The sequence below is a fragment of the Hetaerina americana genome, unplaced genomic scaffold (genome assembly GCF_022747635.1).
Source record: "Hetaerina americana unplaced genomic scaffold, ioHetAmer1.1.p SCAF_2, whole genome shotgun sequence".
NCBI lineage: Eukaryota > Metazoa > Arthropoda > Insecta > Odonata > Calopterygidae > Hetaerina > Hetaerina americana.
Genome location: NW_027286763.1, coordinates 6,389,329 through 6,405,270, shown reverse-complemented (window position 1 = coordinate 6,405,270; position 15,942 = coordinate 6,389,329).

The window sequence follows — 15,942 nt, the reverse complement described above, 5'->3', positions numbered from 1 at the left end:
TGTAATTGTCCGTGTTGTTTTTTTGCATGTGGTATTTTTCCTTTTTACGGTTGGTGACCTAACACCCCCCGCCACACGCCCTTGCGGCGGCTTGCGGGGTATTATGTAGATGTAGATGTAGAGGTTAGCAATTGCAATCCATAAATTGGTTGTCCTAATCGTTTTGATGCGAAACTTATCTCATTGTAACCCGAATGTGAAAGGAAGGTCCTCTTTCCACTCTCACTCTAGTCACCCAACGAATTTCTACCATTTTGAAGATAGCTTCTCTACGCGTAGTGCCTTTTACTCTAAGTAATATAGGAGCCTCCTCTTATATATCCAATCGTAATACAGGGCGTATTTTGCGTATTTATTTTTTCATTTCTTCGTAACTTCCACCTGCCTTCAACCTGTCTAAAAACTTCTCTTCCTTCCTCTATCCTTCGCACCCAGCGCTATTCTCCTCATTAAAGTCTTAATGACATTTTCACACCTTCCTTATTTCTTCTATGCTCCCAAGTTCCACTTTCGCTGACGCAATTCCTGTCATTTATTCCCCCACTGCTATACCCCTTTTCCTTTAAAATACTGGAAAATACGAATCTGCGCCTATTTTTGTGGTTTATTCCCTACTAAATTAAATGTTTTACTTAGGTTTCCTACTTCTCTAGGTTAGGCCGCAAAGATAAGGTAGTGGGGATGGGTTCCAGTAATATTAATTGGATAATCTACGGGTTAGGGTATATTTTGTATGGATATAATTACCAAATAAATATTTGTTTCTCTTAACAAAACATAACACAACAGTCCCCCTTCATCTCTGTATATTTCCTTCCCCCCTTCATCCCGTCCAACATCCCTATCCTATTCCTGCCTTTCCTCGTTTGCCTAACATTCTCCCCTCTATTACACTCCACAAAATTCCATTGCCAATAGAAATGCTTTGTATCCATTTTTCCTGCCTTCTTATGATTTCTCCCAACGAATGCCCTCTCCTCCCCCTCCCTCATATATTTTGCTTCTTCTTTTGTTTCCTTTTTGGTCCATTTCACCTTCTCCCCACACTCATTTCAAAAACCTACGATCTACAGCCTATTCTCCTGCTTCAATGACCCCGTTTCCACGCCGTATACAGCTACGCTCCATATCAAAGTTTTTACAAATCTTTTCTTAATATCCTTACTCAACGTCCCTGTCATCAACTCCCACCTCCTTGTGAAAGCCTCTTTGCCTATTCAATTCTTCTCCATACGCCCCTACTACTTTGACCTTGTTGGTGCAAAATATTCCCGAGATACGTAAACTGCTCTAGTTTTTGTCCTCCTATTTTAACGTTTAGCTTAGCATTTATCTTTCTCGAAAAACACACGACATTTTTTTTATTTATATTGATACAAGGTTAGGCGTTTTTCCAATACAGATGGATACAGGTATAACCATTCGTTTTCTCCTAGCACAATCAGGAATCATATTACACGTAGTGTAAAATCGAAGCCAATTTTGTTCCGAGCGATGACAAGATTAAATGCTGCGTAGGCATCCTATCGTATGCATTCGTTGGTGCATAAGCCTGTGTATAGTCATCGCTTGTATATGCATTTACATGCATGTAAGTAAAAATAAGTTTTTCATGAACGTATACGTCTGTGAGGGTCAGCATTAGCTTGTTTTTATTGGTTTTGCATGCAGTTCCCTTCTTCATATTTTACAAGTGGTGTCCCTGCATCAAAAGGAAGATGTGTATTATGCCATACGCCCTTGCGGCGGTTTGCGGGGCACTGCGTAGATGCCACATCGACGATTTATGGGGTACCTACTCTTTTTGATGCTCTTCGACGACCTGAGCTCCCACGTTAGCAGCATTCTTACATTATTTGCAGGCAGATTCGTTCGCGGAGAAAGGAGGACACGGGCATATTGTGAATTTCTCTCTTTCGATTTTGACGGGCATTGTCTGGATGTGGATTTAGATGGCGTTCTGTTCCACTTGAACTTCGGCAGTTAACTACTAATACAAAAATGGTTACCTCGACATTAAGTTTGCTTGACTATTCAATAAAATACTTTTTTATCTAATCCTTGATAAAACTTACCGTCCGATGCATTATGACCATGTTAGTTGACCTATTGTTTACCTCACTACCCTTTGAATCCAGTTCCTTTAAACGTAAATAATGCGGAAATGAGGAATTTAGAGATCCCCTTTATGACCAACGCACAGACCTACACTTCAATTCAAAAAACTTTACAGTGCTCGAATACACATTTGGCATTCATTCTTCTCGCATTATTTCGCTCATTAACTGTTCAACTTTTCATTTACACTCTTAATGTTCAGGGGACAATATTTCGGCTATTGTGATGGATGTTTCAATGTGTGACACGCGAGGAGAGTGCAGCTTTGAAATTGCTGGTAATTACCGCGTTCTCTGAATATCATTTTTGTTTGTGCTTGCGTCGAAATCTTTGCATCAAATAGTTACATCGACAACAAGAGAAAAAATTAAAATATTGTTTTATCTGATTGTATTTGAAACGGTCATAGGAAAGCTATTGATACTTTTGGAGGAATCATTGACCACAGACCATAGCATTCGATTAATTAACTTTCAGTCAAAAAAAGCCCAATACAGATTCACTTTTTTCAATGACTGATTACTATGGTTCAAAATTTGAGCCGAGGTAATATGCATCAATTTTAAGGAATTTACAAAATCCAAAACATTGAAGTACTGTGGGACACTCCCCATGAGATCTCTACATCTACATAATAACCCGCAAGCCGCCGCAAAGGCGTGTGGCGAGGGGTGTTATGTCACCGCCTGTAAAAGGGAACAAAACCACATGTAACATCAACACGTACATGCAAACCTATACCCTTAGTGGTGCATGCATTCATGCAAAAGTGCTTTCGACTTATAACCTTCAGCCTATCTATCTGTCTATTAATCAGCAGAACAGCGATAAGTAAATTTCCAAAAAACGGAGCCCAGATCTATGGTTGCATGGCGCGTATGGATAGTAATGCAAACCTAAGATGAAAAACACAGCCGTAGATCTCTCTTGGGATGAATGATTGATATTTTTCAAAATTAAAATAATCCTCGGAAAACATGTAAGATAATACTTTTGAATGTGGTTAGCCGTCACCCGAATAGAGACGTTTATCTATCCATCCATAGGATATATTAATTAGTATATATTAGGAAATATTAATTTAGCATTCAAACGAGAAGTTTTTAGCTTTCATGTCAGCATTTTTACTTTAATGTCAGTCAATGGTGAACTCCAGGCGAAATTTAAATAGTAAAGACAACACCTTCAGATTATAAAATTACTGTTAATTGGACCTATCCTTTAGAACTGTGTTCCAAAGTGGTCTTAGAGTAGATACGCGAAACCTGATCATTTCTAGATGCTGATAATAGCAATTCGCATTTCAGATAAATCGGGCGCCTGGGAACACCACCTTACCTCCGATACCTAATAACCCAATAAAATTCCAGTCCTCGCACAGTAATGAGCGGGCATAAAAAATAGCACTTTGTACAGCGATGATTTTTTAAAAAATGATAAAATATCAATTACACACCAGAGATTTAGCATAACTCATATTTAAAGGCGGCGATATGAAGCAACCCAACAATTACAGACCTATTTCTCTGAATCCATTCCACGACCTCGAACATATAATTGACAGTTCCATAGCGAAGTATATCATTATCCAGTATTATGGATAAAAATCTACAGGATCCCTGGTAAGAGATCCTGAAGAGAATCAACTAGCAATTTCGTCCCAAATGTTTAGGGTAAAGCGAAGAATATACTGTTTCTGACGCGGTAGTGTTAAAAAAACCTTCTAGCGCATTACAATGTAGAGCATTGAAGTTGTAGGGACTAATAGAGGATAAAGAAGACACGAAGTATGAAATGGTTGGGATGGAATTAAACGATCCAAATCAAGTCAATATAAAATCAAACCTTTCATGGGAAACACCCATCAAAAGAATATGCCGGCCAACGTTAAAAAAAAAACTAAGTTTCCGTATTGGAATATGTGATGAAAGTAAACATCTTTTGTTTAGTTACCACGCTTCACTTTAATCGAATTTGGAATGTGCTGCAAGTACTTGGGATCTATGGGAGAAACATATACTGAAGAAATTGAATTAAATTATAGAAAATCAGTTGTTTTTTTTTTGAAAGTTAGTACAAGAGATGAGTAAGCGTGACGGTGTAGCGCAGGGATTAGTTTAGGAGACCCCTGAGTCAGAAAGATATACCACCCCGCCACACGCCCTTGCGGCGGCGGCCTGCGGGGCATTACGTCGGTGTGGAAAGGTATTCGATGGAAATAGCTTGTACCACCGATTGAATTATTGTGACCTTAAATTATTTGGTAGTTGAAATTAAAACTATCATACTTACACAAAGGGTAGCTATGAATTTTTAGAAGAGAGAGAGAGAGCAAAAGATCTCATCTACATAATACACCGCAAGCCGCCGCAAGGGAGTGTGGCGGGGTATTAGGGCACCACCCGTACTTAAGAAAAAAACAGCGTGCAAAATCAACACACCCATGCAAACCTATCCCCACAGTGGCGTATACATTCATATATAAACCTATATAACGTACATGCATACAAATTCCTGTACTGTCAACTAACATACATTGCACACTGGAATCTATATCCCTTATTTTATCATTGTGGTCTGATCTACCCTAGTGGTGTGGGGCCATTATAATTCCTTTAGTGTCATCGTTAAACGTGCCTATTCTGAACCTTTCTATGTGTCTAAGCCTCGCTTGTTCTCTTCGAACTTCAAGTGGCTCCCAGCCTAAATCATATAAAAGACCTATCACATTTGAGTTCTTATTATAACAAGTTTTAACGAATCTGGCGGATTTTTTCTGGACTCCATCTAATTCTTTTTGCCAAATTTTCTCCCAAGGATCCCAAATACTTGCGGCATATTCCAAATGAGGTCTAACTAGAGCAAAATAACACCTCTCTTTAACTTTTTCATTACATTTCCCCACCCTTCGTTTTATGAAGCCGAGTTTCTTTAAAGTTGATCCGCATATTGTCCTGATATGCGCTCCCCATGAAAGCGTGGTGTTAGACCTACCCCCAAATATTTAGCTTGATTGGCTGTAGTTAGTCCTGAACCTTCTATTTCGTAGTTTTTGCCCTGCCCGCCACATTCTTTGTTCCAAATTTCAAAACTGCGCATTTGTCTGTATTAAACATTAATCCCCATTTCTTGCACCAATCCGAGATTGCGATTAAGACTCTAGCGAGTAGCTCGTGATCTAGTTGGCTCCGTATTTCTTTGTATACCTCCTAATAATCTGAGATTGCTACTAACGTGTCAGCTTAAGTCATTAATTATATTTAGAATAGAAGCGGCCCTATTACACTTCCTTGGGGAACGCCCAAAGTGACATCTATATCTATTGAGCACAATCCGACAATACATCGAAGTCTCTGATTCTCTTTGTTACTTTCTCATTGATGCCATAGCATTTGAGTTTGTGTAACAATTTATTGTGTGGGACTTTGTCGAAGGCTTTTTTGAAATCCAGGAATACCACATCGCCTTGTGTGTTGTCTCCTCCCGATCTAAACAGATCGGGAGAAATAAAGATAATTCTCCCCGAACGAATTATCTATCAAATACGCTGAAATAAGGAAAGCAGAATTTATTGATTGCTTCATTGTAGCTCTTATTCGAGACCTGTTTTGGAATATGCATACACGGGATTATTGGGAAATTGTTGGTCAGACTAAGAGAAAATTAGGATTCATTTAAAGACTGAAATGTGAAGAGAAGGCGACAGAACGATTTATCCTTTACTAGTAACTCCTCAGAATATTAATTTATATTGGGATCGGTGGGTTTTGGTTTGATTTTAGACTTCTATAATTGAAGGAGAGAGGTTTTTTAATTGTATTACATTAGTATAACTTCAGCTAATGTGATTAGATTGTTAAAACACCAAGATTAACTCTTGAAACCAAAGTTTAAATAATGGACTACGCTGAAGTACGTATCTTTTTCGATGTACTTCAAAGCGTATGGCTATCACCATCGTGCTATGGTTGAAGATATCTTCAGTGTAAGATAAAAGAGATAAACTGTAAAATAAACCAGTAAAAATGTCTCTTTACGTGTATATTGAGGTATTCTCTGATGCTAAGCTTCGTTCTTTCTCGTGGTTTAAGGAGGTTGCAGGTAATTTTGTCGCGTGGTTGGCGGCCGCGACATCATTGGTGGGAGCGTAGCACAGAATGAGAGAGTCGTATACGGTTCATGAGTCTTTTATTTAACCCTTATCAAGCAATGGGGCTCAGGCACCGGGGAGTAGGGACGAGCGAGCGGGGCAAGGCTGGGCATCTCTGGTGTGGTCGTAGGAGCCTACGACCGACGGACTCAGAGATAGGGTAGCAGGTGAGGAATGGGGAAGGGAACGGGTTGTCTGTGGTGTGGTCGTAGGCTCGACCGACGGACTCAGAGACAGGGTATCGGGTGGGGAATGAGGAAGGAATGGGGTCCTGCTTCCTCACCCTATGTGACTACCTCTTTGTGGAGGCGTCCCTTTCGTCTTACCAGTCCTTGGGACGATGAAGACGTTTTGTGTTCTTCTGCGTTGTCTCTTGGCGGCTTTATTACTTCAGGGAAGTCTTCTTAGCACTTCCTTGGCTTCTTCCCTGGCCGAAGTGATGCAGGGGTGTCCAGGCTAGCGATGGGTCGTTTGTGACGATCCCACGGCCAGACCTGTGCCTCGGAGATTCTTCGGATAACAGCAAAGTCCGACTCCGCTGCTTTTCTGAAGAAATCCTGCGCTGCCTTCGGAAGTAGAACGTCTAGCGGTTCCGAATTCCCGTCGCGGTGCATGCTTGACGCGGGTTCGTAGCGACCCCGCCCCAATATACACCGAAGTGCAGCAGTCTGCACTACCTGGACTCGGGCAAGACTCGTCTTTGGCACTCCAGACCATACCGGTGATGCATACGTAATTGCTGGGAGTGCGCACTCCGGTACAGTCTTCTCTTAGTGTCCGCGCTTAGGACTCGCGGGTGAAGAATCGGCCGAAGTCGACTCATTGCCGCAAAGCCCTTGGCGCGGGCACGCTCGCACTGGGATTTACAGGTGAGCTTTCGATCCATCAGCACACCAAGATAAAGGACTTCAACTCCCACGGAAGGACGACTCCACCCACCGACATTCGCTCGTTTGGTGGCGCTCCTCGGCCGGTTTAGAAGACGATGGCTTTCGTCTTCCCGGCATTGACTTCAATCCGCCATCGACGATACCATTTAATGAGATCATCGATGGCCTCCTGAAGTCACTCGGCAGCAAGGCAGTAGCAACATTGTGGCAACAAGAGAATTGGGTAGCGGACATTGTCTTGCCTTGGTTTCCGAGAAACCCACACCACAATTTCACGGAAATGGCAGCATGGGTCGTTGATACCGTGGATTGCCTGACTCATGAATATACGTATCCTGCCTCCGCAGCAGGCCAGTGAGTGTGGTTCAGGATGGCGCCCCTTGAACTGACGCTGAACATCCTCCATGGGCAGCCATGGCGATTTTGGTAGATTTTTCCCCGAGTGCTTATTTTAATTCAGAGCTCTCCGCAGCGATTTGAGCTCATTTCGTTTCGCGTGTTGCTCAATTGTTCAGGTCTTTTGCCAATATACAAAAAAGTACGTGCAGTAATACTGCTGAAATATAAATAAGCTGCGAGCTTCGTGGGAACGAACACGGCGACCGGAGAAGCTTCATTCTTTCTTTGATGAGATTTTAAAGTAATAATGAAATAAAATTTCTATTGCCGAATTGGTATCTTGATTGGTAATCTTGTCTTTTCCTTATGAAAATTATAATAATCACCAACTATCGATTCAAGGTTCGATCGAAGCTCTCCCATCCATCCCGTCATCTGCTTGTCTTTCTATCTATCTGCCAAACTTGTATTTCGCTCACAGTTCTTTGTGCTGACGCCTTCCACCACCTGCTCCTCGTCATTCAGCCCTGGCATTCCTCTGGAATTCTTCCCCTCTGCATATCCTTCGACTTCATCATTTACTGGATAGATATCATGCCCCAGGATGGGTCCAATGTCATTCAAACCTTCTCGTTTAATCCCTCAGTCGGATTCCCTCGTCAACTGCTATTCGAAGTATATCTTCATTATTGGCTTATATCTGATAAATTTCATTTAAAATATTGCTTCATTCTCGGCGTATATTTGTGAAAACATTTACAATAGCATGACAGTGAGAGAAGGGAATCGGTGGACTAAAAGAAATTTCTCATAATATTACGGGCTTTCTGTGGTTTGTCGTGAGTTCCCATTCTTTGCGCGGTTGCTGAAGGGTTCGCACGAGCCCCTGCTTTAACCTGTCCCACCCACCCGCTCGCTCCTCCTCTTGACCCGCGACCCAATGGTAGACTTGTTGTGACGAACTGCTAACTGCATTGTAGCAATATACATCTACGTAATACCACGAAAGCCGCCACAAGGGCGTGTGGCGGGGGATGTAAGTTCACCACCCGTAAAGCAGATTAAAACCGCATGCAAAACCAACCAATGTATGCGAATGTACACCCGCAGCGGAGTATTTATTCATTGAAAAACCATTTTAACTTACAAGTATGTGAATACATATATTATCAACTCACATACACATGCACCTACCTGATTTATATGCAGCGTTTTATCTTGTCCTCACTTGTAAATCGAATGTCTTCACTATTTCTATATTGCCTTTGATTTCTCGCAACTATTACGATTCCTAATTGTACGGGGAACGAATATTTGTATCTATCCGCATACAGGGATCTATCTCCCAAATCTTATCTTCGTGGTCTAACCTACCCAAGTAGAGTGGGGCCATAATAATTCCTTTTGTATCGAACTAGTTTGTTCTGAACCTTCTTAAAAGTCGAAATCTCGCTTGTTCTCTTCGCATCCAAAGCGGCTCCCGGCGTAAGTCTTCTAAAAGGCCCGTCACACTGCTCTTCTTATCGTAACGCGAGCATCATTAGCTATAAGTTATATTTTATTTATACTTTTATTCGTTTGCACTGTTTAGTGCTTAACAGTATCTTCGTATTCGTGCGTGCGAAATCATTACTGCTTAAGGGGGCGGATAGTTTACTTAAAGTGTTACCTAGTGCATTAGTGCTTAATTGTGTTTATTGTGTAATTTGGGCCCCGGTGGCCGTTATCGATCTTTTCCAATAGAAGCATTGGCTTTCGTGTTCTCATCGGTATTCATATGTATCAGGTGGGGTTACTAGTTAGGTAGGAGTTACAGATATTAAATCTACTAGACTACATTACCATTATTTTATCACATGCGTTACATATTCATACTTTAATGCATACATGACGTATGATTGCATGCATTAGATATTATTACATTATGGTACATAATTACATATTGCATAGTTGAATAAAAGTTGAATTAATGGTGGTTGAGCCTAAGAAATGAATTACCCATTATAATCTTAACTTTCCGGGTTTAACCAAGACTTTGTTAAATATTTGGCTAGTTTGATATAATTAGGATAGCTTCATTAGGATGGCACAATTTAATAGCAATAATCAAATATTTTTGTTCATTTGCGTATTTTAAAAACATCCTGTGGCATGCACTATTCACATGCAATGAATGAAGTGAATGCCAGCTCCCCTTTCGGCTGCGGTCGGGCAGCGCGGCGACTTCTCGGGAACGACGAAGGCGGGGGGCGAGGGAGGAAGGCAGTCGCTGGGAGAGGCGACGCTGTGCGGCGAGGCAATCGCCGACCTCTTTCGCGCGCGAAATGCTCCAATGTCAAGAAACCAAGCGGGCCCAACCAACCGACCAATGCCTCGGCGAATCCGCCGCGTTCTCCTATCCTTTCGCAACACTCGCATGCTTCAATAGGATTTCCCAAACGCTTGGCGACTCTCGGCGGGGCAATTTCTCGGTCCCGACCGCGAGTGTTGCCCGATTCAATTGCGTCACTGTGGATGCCTCCTATCTGGCACGAATCGATCTTCTCCCGGTTGTCTTGTCCTTGTGCTCTTTGTGCCGCGATACAACCAAACTACCCATTTGTGACGTCTAGTGCTTAACTCTATTCACAAAAAAAATATTTATGCATAAATTTTTTATTAGACACATATATATACAATATAAAAATTCACAGTAATCAACCCGAAGGTCGGTTTAGTAGGTGATGGTAGAGTTCGCCCAGTACTAAGCCCTTTACAGCGTGTAAAATTCACACATCAGGGTAGGGGGCCAGTTCCTTTCCCTGTGCCGGTTATGGTTTCCCAGGAAGACATGGTACCCGAAAAATCACTTTAGCTTGGGTGGAGCTGCAGGTGCCCAGATATTTGCCCGGGAATCTAACCCTGGACCCTCCGATCAGTAGTCCAACGCTGTACCCACTGGACTACCGCGCGACCCACATATCTCACATGAGTCTCGCATGAGCGGATTTTCCTGAATCCGTGTTGATTGCTACTTAAAAAGTTAATGTTGTCAAGGTGTCTCATTATGGAACTGACTATAATGTACTTCAAATTCTTGCAACATTTATAGGTGAGAAATTCTATTTGGAAAATACAAGTGTCTTCTTTTATCATTACTAGATAGCCTTATCTGGGAGGAATTAATAAGTGCAAAGATTACATGCAAGAAGAGCATTTGGATACGAACAAATCATTCGAGTTTATTTCTGACACGGGAGGAGCAAGCAGAGTGCCCCAGTGCAATGCTGCTGGAAATCACAGTGCGACGGGACGTTGTCTGCCTATCCCATCGATATTAAGGAATATTTTCTCGTAACTTGCGCAACTGGAGCTCATAACACGAGGAAACAACGGAAAATTGAACTTCCCGGTGCCTTAAACCATAAATCAGTAATTACATTAATGGTGCTGACTTAAAAACCTCTGCCTTTAGTCCTCGTGGTGGCTTCATAGCTATAATTATCAATATTTTTCCCTTTCCTAATCTATTGGAATTAGTTCCCTTCCATTTCATGACGCAGACTTGATGTACTAGAATGGAAAAGGTGAAGTGGACTGAAAGGACAACAAACGAGGAAGTGCTAAACATGGTGGGAGAGAGGGTTGATTTTTGGAAGAAATCAAAAAGAGGCAGGAAAGATGGAAGCAGAGCATTTTGATTGGTGAACGGATATTGAAGACTGTGATAGAGGGGAGAACGTTAGGCAAACGACGTAGGGGTGGGGTAGGATAGGCATGTCGGATGAAATGAAGGGTGGAAGGAGGTATGCGGTATTGAGGGGTGTCTTAATTTAGCGTTGGATATCAGGTTGTTTTTGGCTGGGAAACGTAAGGGAATGGTCGTTGTACCATTGTTTAGTATGTGTCCATCCGAAACCTATATTAAACGTACGATTATTAATAATAATCATGTTTATATATTATATTTAATACCATCTATGGATGGACAAGTACTAAATAGAAAGACGAGTGGAATCGATTCGTGATATTGACGGTAGATTCATTAGTAATAAAGACAGCGAAGGATAAAATAACCAAGGTAGATGAGAAGCATACGTAGGTCTACTCCGCAAGAGATGGCCACATAAGGTAAAAGGCCATATCAGAGAGAACAGGCCGGCAACGAAGCAGTTTTTATGCAAGAATGGAGACTTAAGTGGATCCAAATTTCCACTTTACGCATGCTATGTATTCGCTTCGGCAAAATTCTTTCAATCCCGACTTTAAATGCATTTCCAATATATGTTCGATATCGGTCTCAAATGACGAATAAAAATTCTCGATTTTTCTAAATTAGTTATTGTTTTGTCTAGTTCGCGTTGCGTTTGTTTAGTTCGCTGAAAAGTCGTCATCTCTTTGCAATGGAACATTGTCGTCCCACTTTCTCTTCAGAGATACGCATTTTTTTAAAACTCATGGGCCCTCCGTGGATTAATTCGTAAGGCATATTAAGCTGGGGTACAGGGATAGACAAAGTAACTTTCCCCTCTGTACCGATGCCACGCTTTTTATGCACCGCGTTCATGTATGAAGAGACAGTCATGCGAATGTAAGTGCCGTTCCTTACACTTTGAATATCTGTTCAGAACATGAATTCTACAATAGACCCATTGCATGTGCTCGCCTTGAATGTGGTTGAACTTTTATTCAATTTAAAGAAATGTCGGAACTTCGCCGATCTAGGTGGGTCAACTTTCCTTCTTAATTTCCGTTAAAATGCGTAAATGCATTCACGAAGTCACTTCTGTTGCCATATTATAGGCAAGAGCGATATGATAAGGTTTCGTAAGACAAGGTCTCATCAGAATAAAATTTAATAAAAACTTCGCGATAACTTCTATCGATGTATTCAAAATCATAATTCATCAGAAGCACGACGTTTATTTCTGCACTCTGAGAATATATAAAATATTATTAAAGCGGAAACACGATTAATCAAGCATCGATTCTACGGCCTACTTTTGTAAAGGGTAGTCTTCCCTGCCACTTCGTCCTAGGAAGTTGTCTTCGCAACGACACATTAAATACGTGTATATAAATATGTCCCCAATATACCTCACCCAGGACAGGTCGTCGGTAAGGGTAACGCCATATTATTTGATCGAGCCCACATTTTCTCTTTCAGTATTTTGTTTCAGTAAGGAATTTGAAAGGACATTACTCTCATTTCAAACATTCATCGCGACAAATTCTTCTTATTAGTTCAATTCTACTTGTGATATACCACGCGCCAACGTTGAATTGCATCAAGGTCATCAGGTATAAGCGTTGCTTTTCAAACCCTCGCTAGGGTACGGTATGGTGGGGGTGCTTTAAAATATGTCATGCGTTTCCGTTTTTCAATCGACGTAATATTTCGCGAGTAAATGGCAGGTGATGTGGTGAGAAATAAAAAGACGAGTACGTTTGCATGTAAATAAGAGTTACTCGAAACAACGGTTTTTCATTTCCAATCACTATTCTAACCATCCATTTCGAGCATTACAAGTGTAATATTTTTTCACGGAAAGCATCGCTTGAGGTACATTTACGGTCAATAGTGCATATAAAAATGCGTGCTAATGACGCCGCCAAACCCAATGAGAGAATGCCGTTGTCGCTCGGCGTCGATCACTTATTATTTTGGCTCCTAATCGTACACGGAAAAAATAAACATCACGCTAGTGGCATTCACTTGATTGCGCTGCACTGCAAAATATTTATTCAATCGTCTTTTTCATCAGTTCAACTAAGCAGGCACACCCGTGAGTAGATTCGCAATTCTCTGCGACACAGAGAAAAGTGATCATTCAAAGAAAACTGACTAGCAACCGTCGGGGAAAAAGAGGCGATCAAGAAAAAGGCTTGATTGGAGTTAATTTATCCGCCCCCTCGACTCGCGAACGGGAGCTCGGAGCTGAGCGAGGGGGAGGGTTGGGTGGGAGGGCCCCACACCCTCACACCACTCCCAAATGTAATGGAAGGCGACGCTCCTCTCTCTTTCTGCGCCCTACCTGACACCCTCCTACCCACCTCGCCCCCAACCCCCCCGTCTGCCGTTGACATCCACCTCTTCCCGGTCGCCGGCATTAGAATTGTTGATTGGTCACGGAGGTCAAAGTCGTCCCCGTCGATAACAATGCTCGCCCTGCCGCCTCTTCCCGCCCCGCCGCCCTCTCCACTCCCGCGGGAGACAGTCGTCGGACCGACCGTGCTTCCCGTGAAGACTCGCACTGCTTTCATTTGTTCACGCGGCGCACGAGTGCTGTTGCGTGCCCGGCTGGCAAACAAATAATTCCGAGGAAAAGGAAGTCTGGCCGGCGTCTCTCCCTCGGGTGAGCCCATTGTGCCTTCTCTCGATTGAGGTATTATGCGGCCGGACGAGCGGTGTCATCAATGCGCGGGTACGTAGGTACTGCCAATACACTTCACCCGAAGGACTCAGAAAAGGTATGGCCGGGGCCGGACGGTAAAAACTCTTGAAACTCGGAAACGAAGAAGCAACTCAGTTGGATTTGAGCTACGTCAACCTGGTTAGGAATTATGGTGCATGCCTTTGGGTGCTTAAATATAAGGCCTCTGGTGAAAAGGGTAGCTTGAGTCTGGACATCCTTTGCAGTAGTTCTGTCGTCCATGTAACTAGTGTTAGTCTAGATAGTATTACATATAAATAATTTTAGACTCTTTATTTAATATTATATAGTATTTTGGCCTTTAGTAGTTTCTCTGGCATTTCTCCTTGTCATTCATTGTTTTAAGATGACTTGTTTGAAATTTGTGACGCGTGTAGTTTTTTTATTTTTTTAAGATACACTGTTATATTCAAATATTTCATGTTTTTTAAGTTTATTTTTGTATCAATAAATTTTTTATCATACAATCCGTTAATTCCGGCGCTTCATAATTTTTGTTGATTTTATTACTCTTTGATTTAAATTAATGAAAATTACGAGCTCTTGTATTTCCATGTGGATGACGTCGAATTTTTCTTGCCTGAGGAAAATCTCTGCCTTTTCCCTCCCCGTTAGATAAAAAACCCTCCGTTTTTTCAGCACTCCCTGATCAATAATAAGTGCAGCTCCCCTAAAGAAAAGCATAATGTCATTGTGACCTACATATGTAATACTTCCCCGGCGTGGCGATAAGTCTTCTGCCGGTTGCCACGCTTCCAGCACTTCAAATTTTTGGGGTTGCGATAAGGCGCATTAAGGATGCACTCCTTATAATCCTTGGGGACGACTTCGGTGCCTAGCTTCACGCCCTCCTGCCCACCGACGAATTTGGACACCCTTCAAGATGGTGTCCTCCCTAAATTTGAGCGATTCATCCGCATAACTGATGAGTTTGGTCGCAGTGTTGAACTGCATGTGCCATAAAATTTCCCACTGCCAAACGTCAGTGAAGGACATTGGCTCTTCTCTTCTTAAACTTCCTCTCAATTATTTTTATTCAGTCGCCGTTCTCGTGGCGGTGGTGTTCCGCATCCCCATTTGCAGTGGGAGTCTATTTGATAAGCTTAGGAACGGTCGAACGACTGCTTAAAAAGCCTCAAACAAAAGGCATTCTTAGGCGTTCGGATTGATGACCAAGTCAAATACTCGGGAGTCACCATCGAATCGGATCTTACAGAGGGAAAGCACACACGCACCATCGGTGGAGAAACCCTTCAAAACAAGGCTTTCGCCAAACGTTTAGTCGGAACGTGAAGGTGAGAAAGTGAAGGAGACGTGCTGATTTTCTTCAGTAAAGCCCCGAGCGTGAGGCGATCACATGGGATTCACCTCAATAACACTGATTTCAGAATTGAACCAGGTGGCGATAACGGCTTTTGGTCCGCTTTTTATCATTTTTTAAGCAGTTTTAAAGTTTTTCATTAAGCAATGCTGCTTCATCTTTATATCTTGTCCTCAAAGCTGCCCATATATTTTAGTAAGTATATTTGAAGCACCTTCGAATAAACGAAAAAGAATTCAAGTAAAGAATAAGAATTTACACATAGGTTAATGCGAAGATAGCTTTTTTTAAAACGCGAGAAATTAGGATGGTTTTGGCAAGGTGGCCTAAGCCGGGGGTCGTTTACAAAGGGAATGCGGCAGCGGCCTTTCGTATACATAATACCTCGATAGACGCTACAAGGGTGTTTGGCGGGGATTACTAGGTCACCAGGGATGCATGCAGAATCACAATCATGGCACCTCTACGCAAATATCATTTTGGTCGTGCACCGGGAGATAGTTAACGACACGATAGAGGGTACTCGTACTTAAGGATATTGAATAACGGGATATATTTTAATCGTGCGGGAGGAATGAAGGAATGAAATTCATGCGTTATATTGACAAAATATATACACTAGCAGTACTAATTATCCCCTTGAAGGCTCGCAGGGTCGAGGACTCGTCTCTCTCTCTCTCTCTCTCTCTCTCTCTCTATATATATATATAT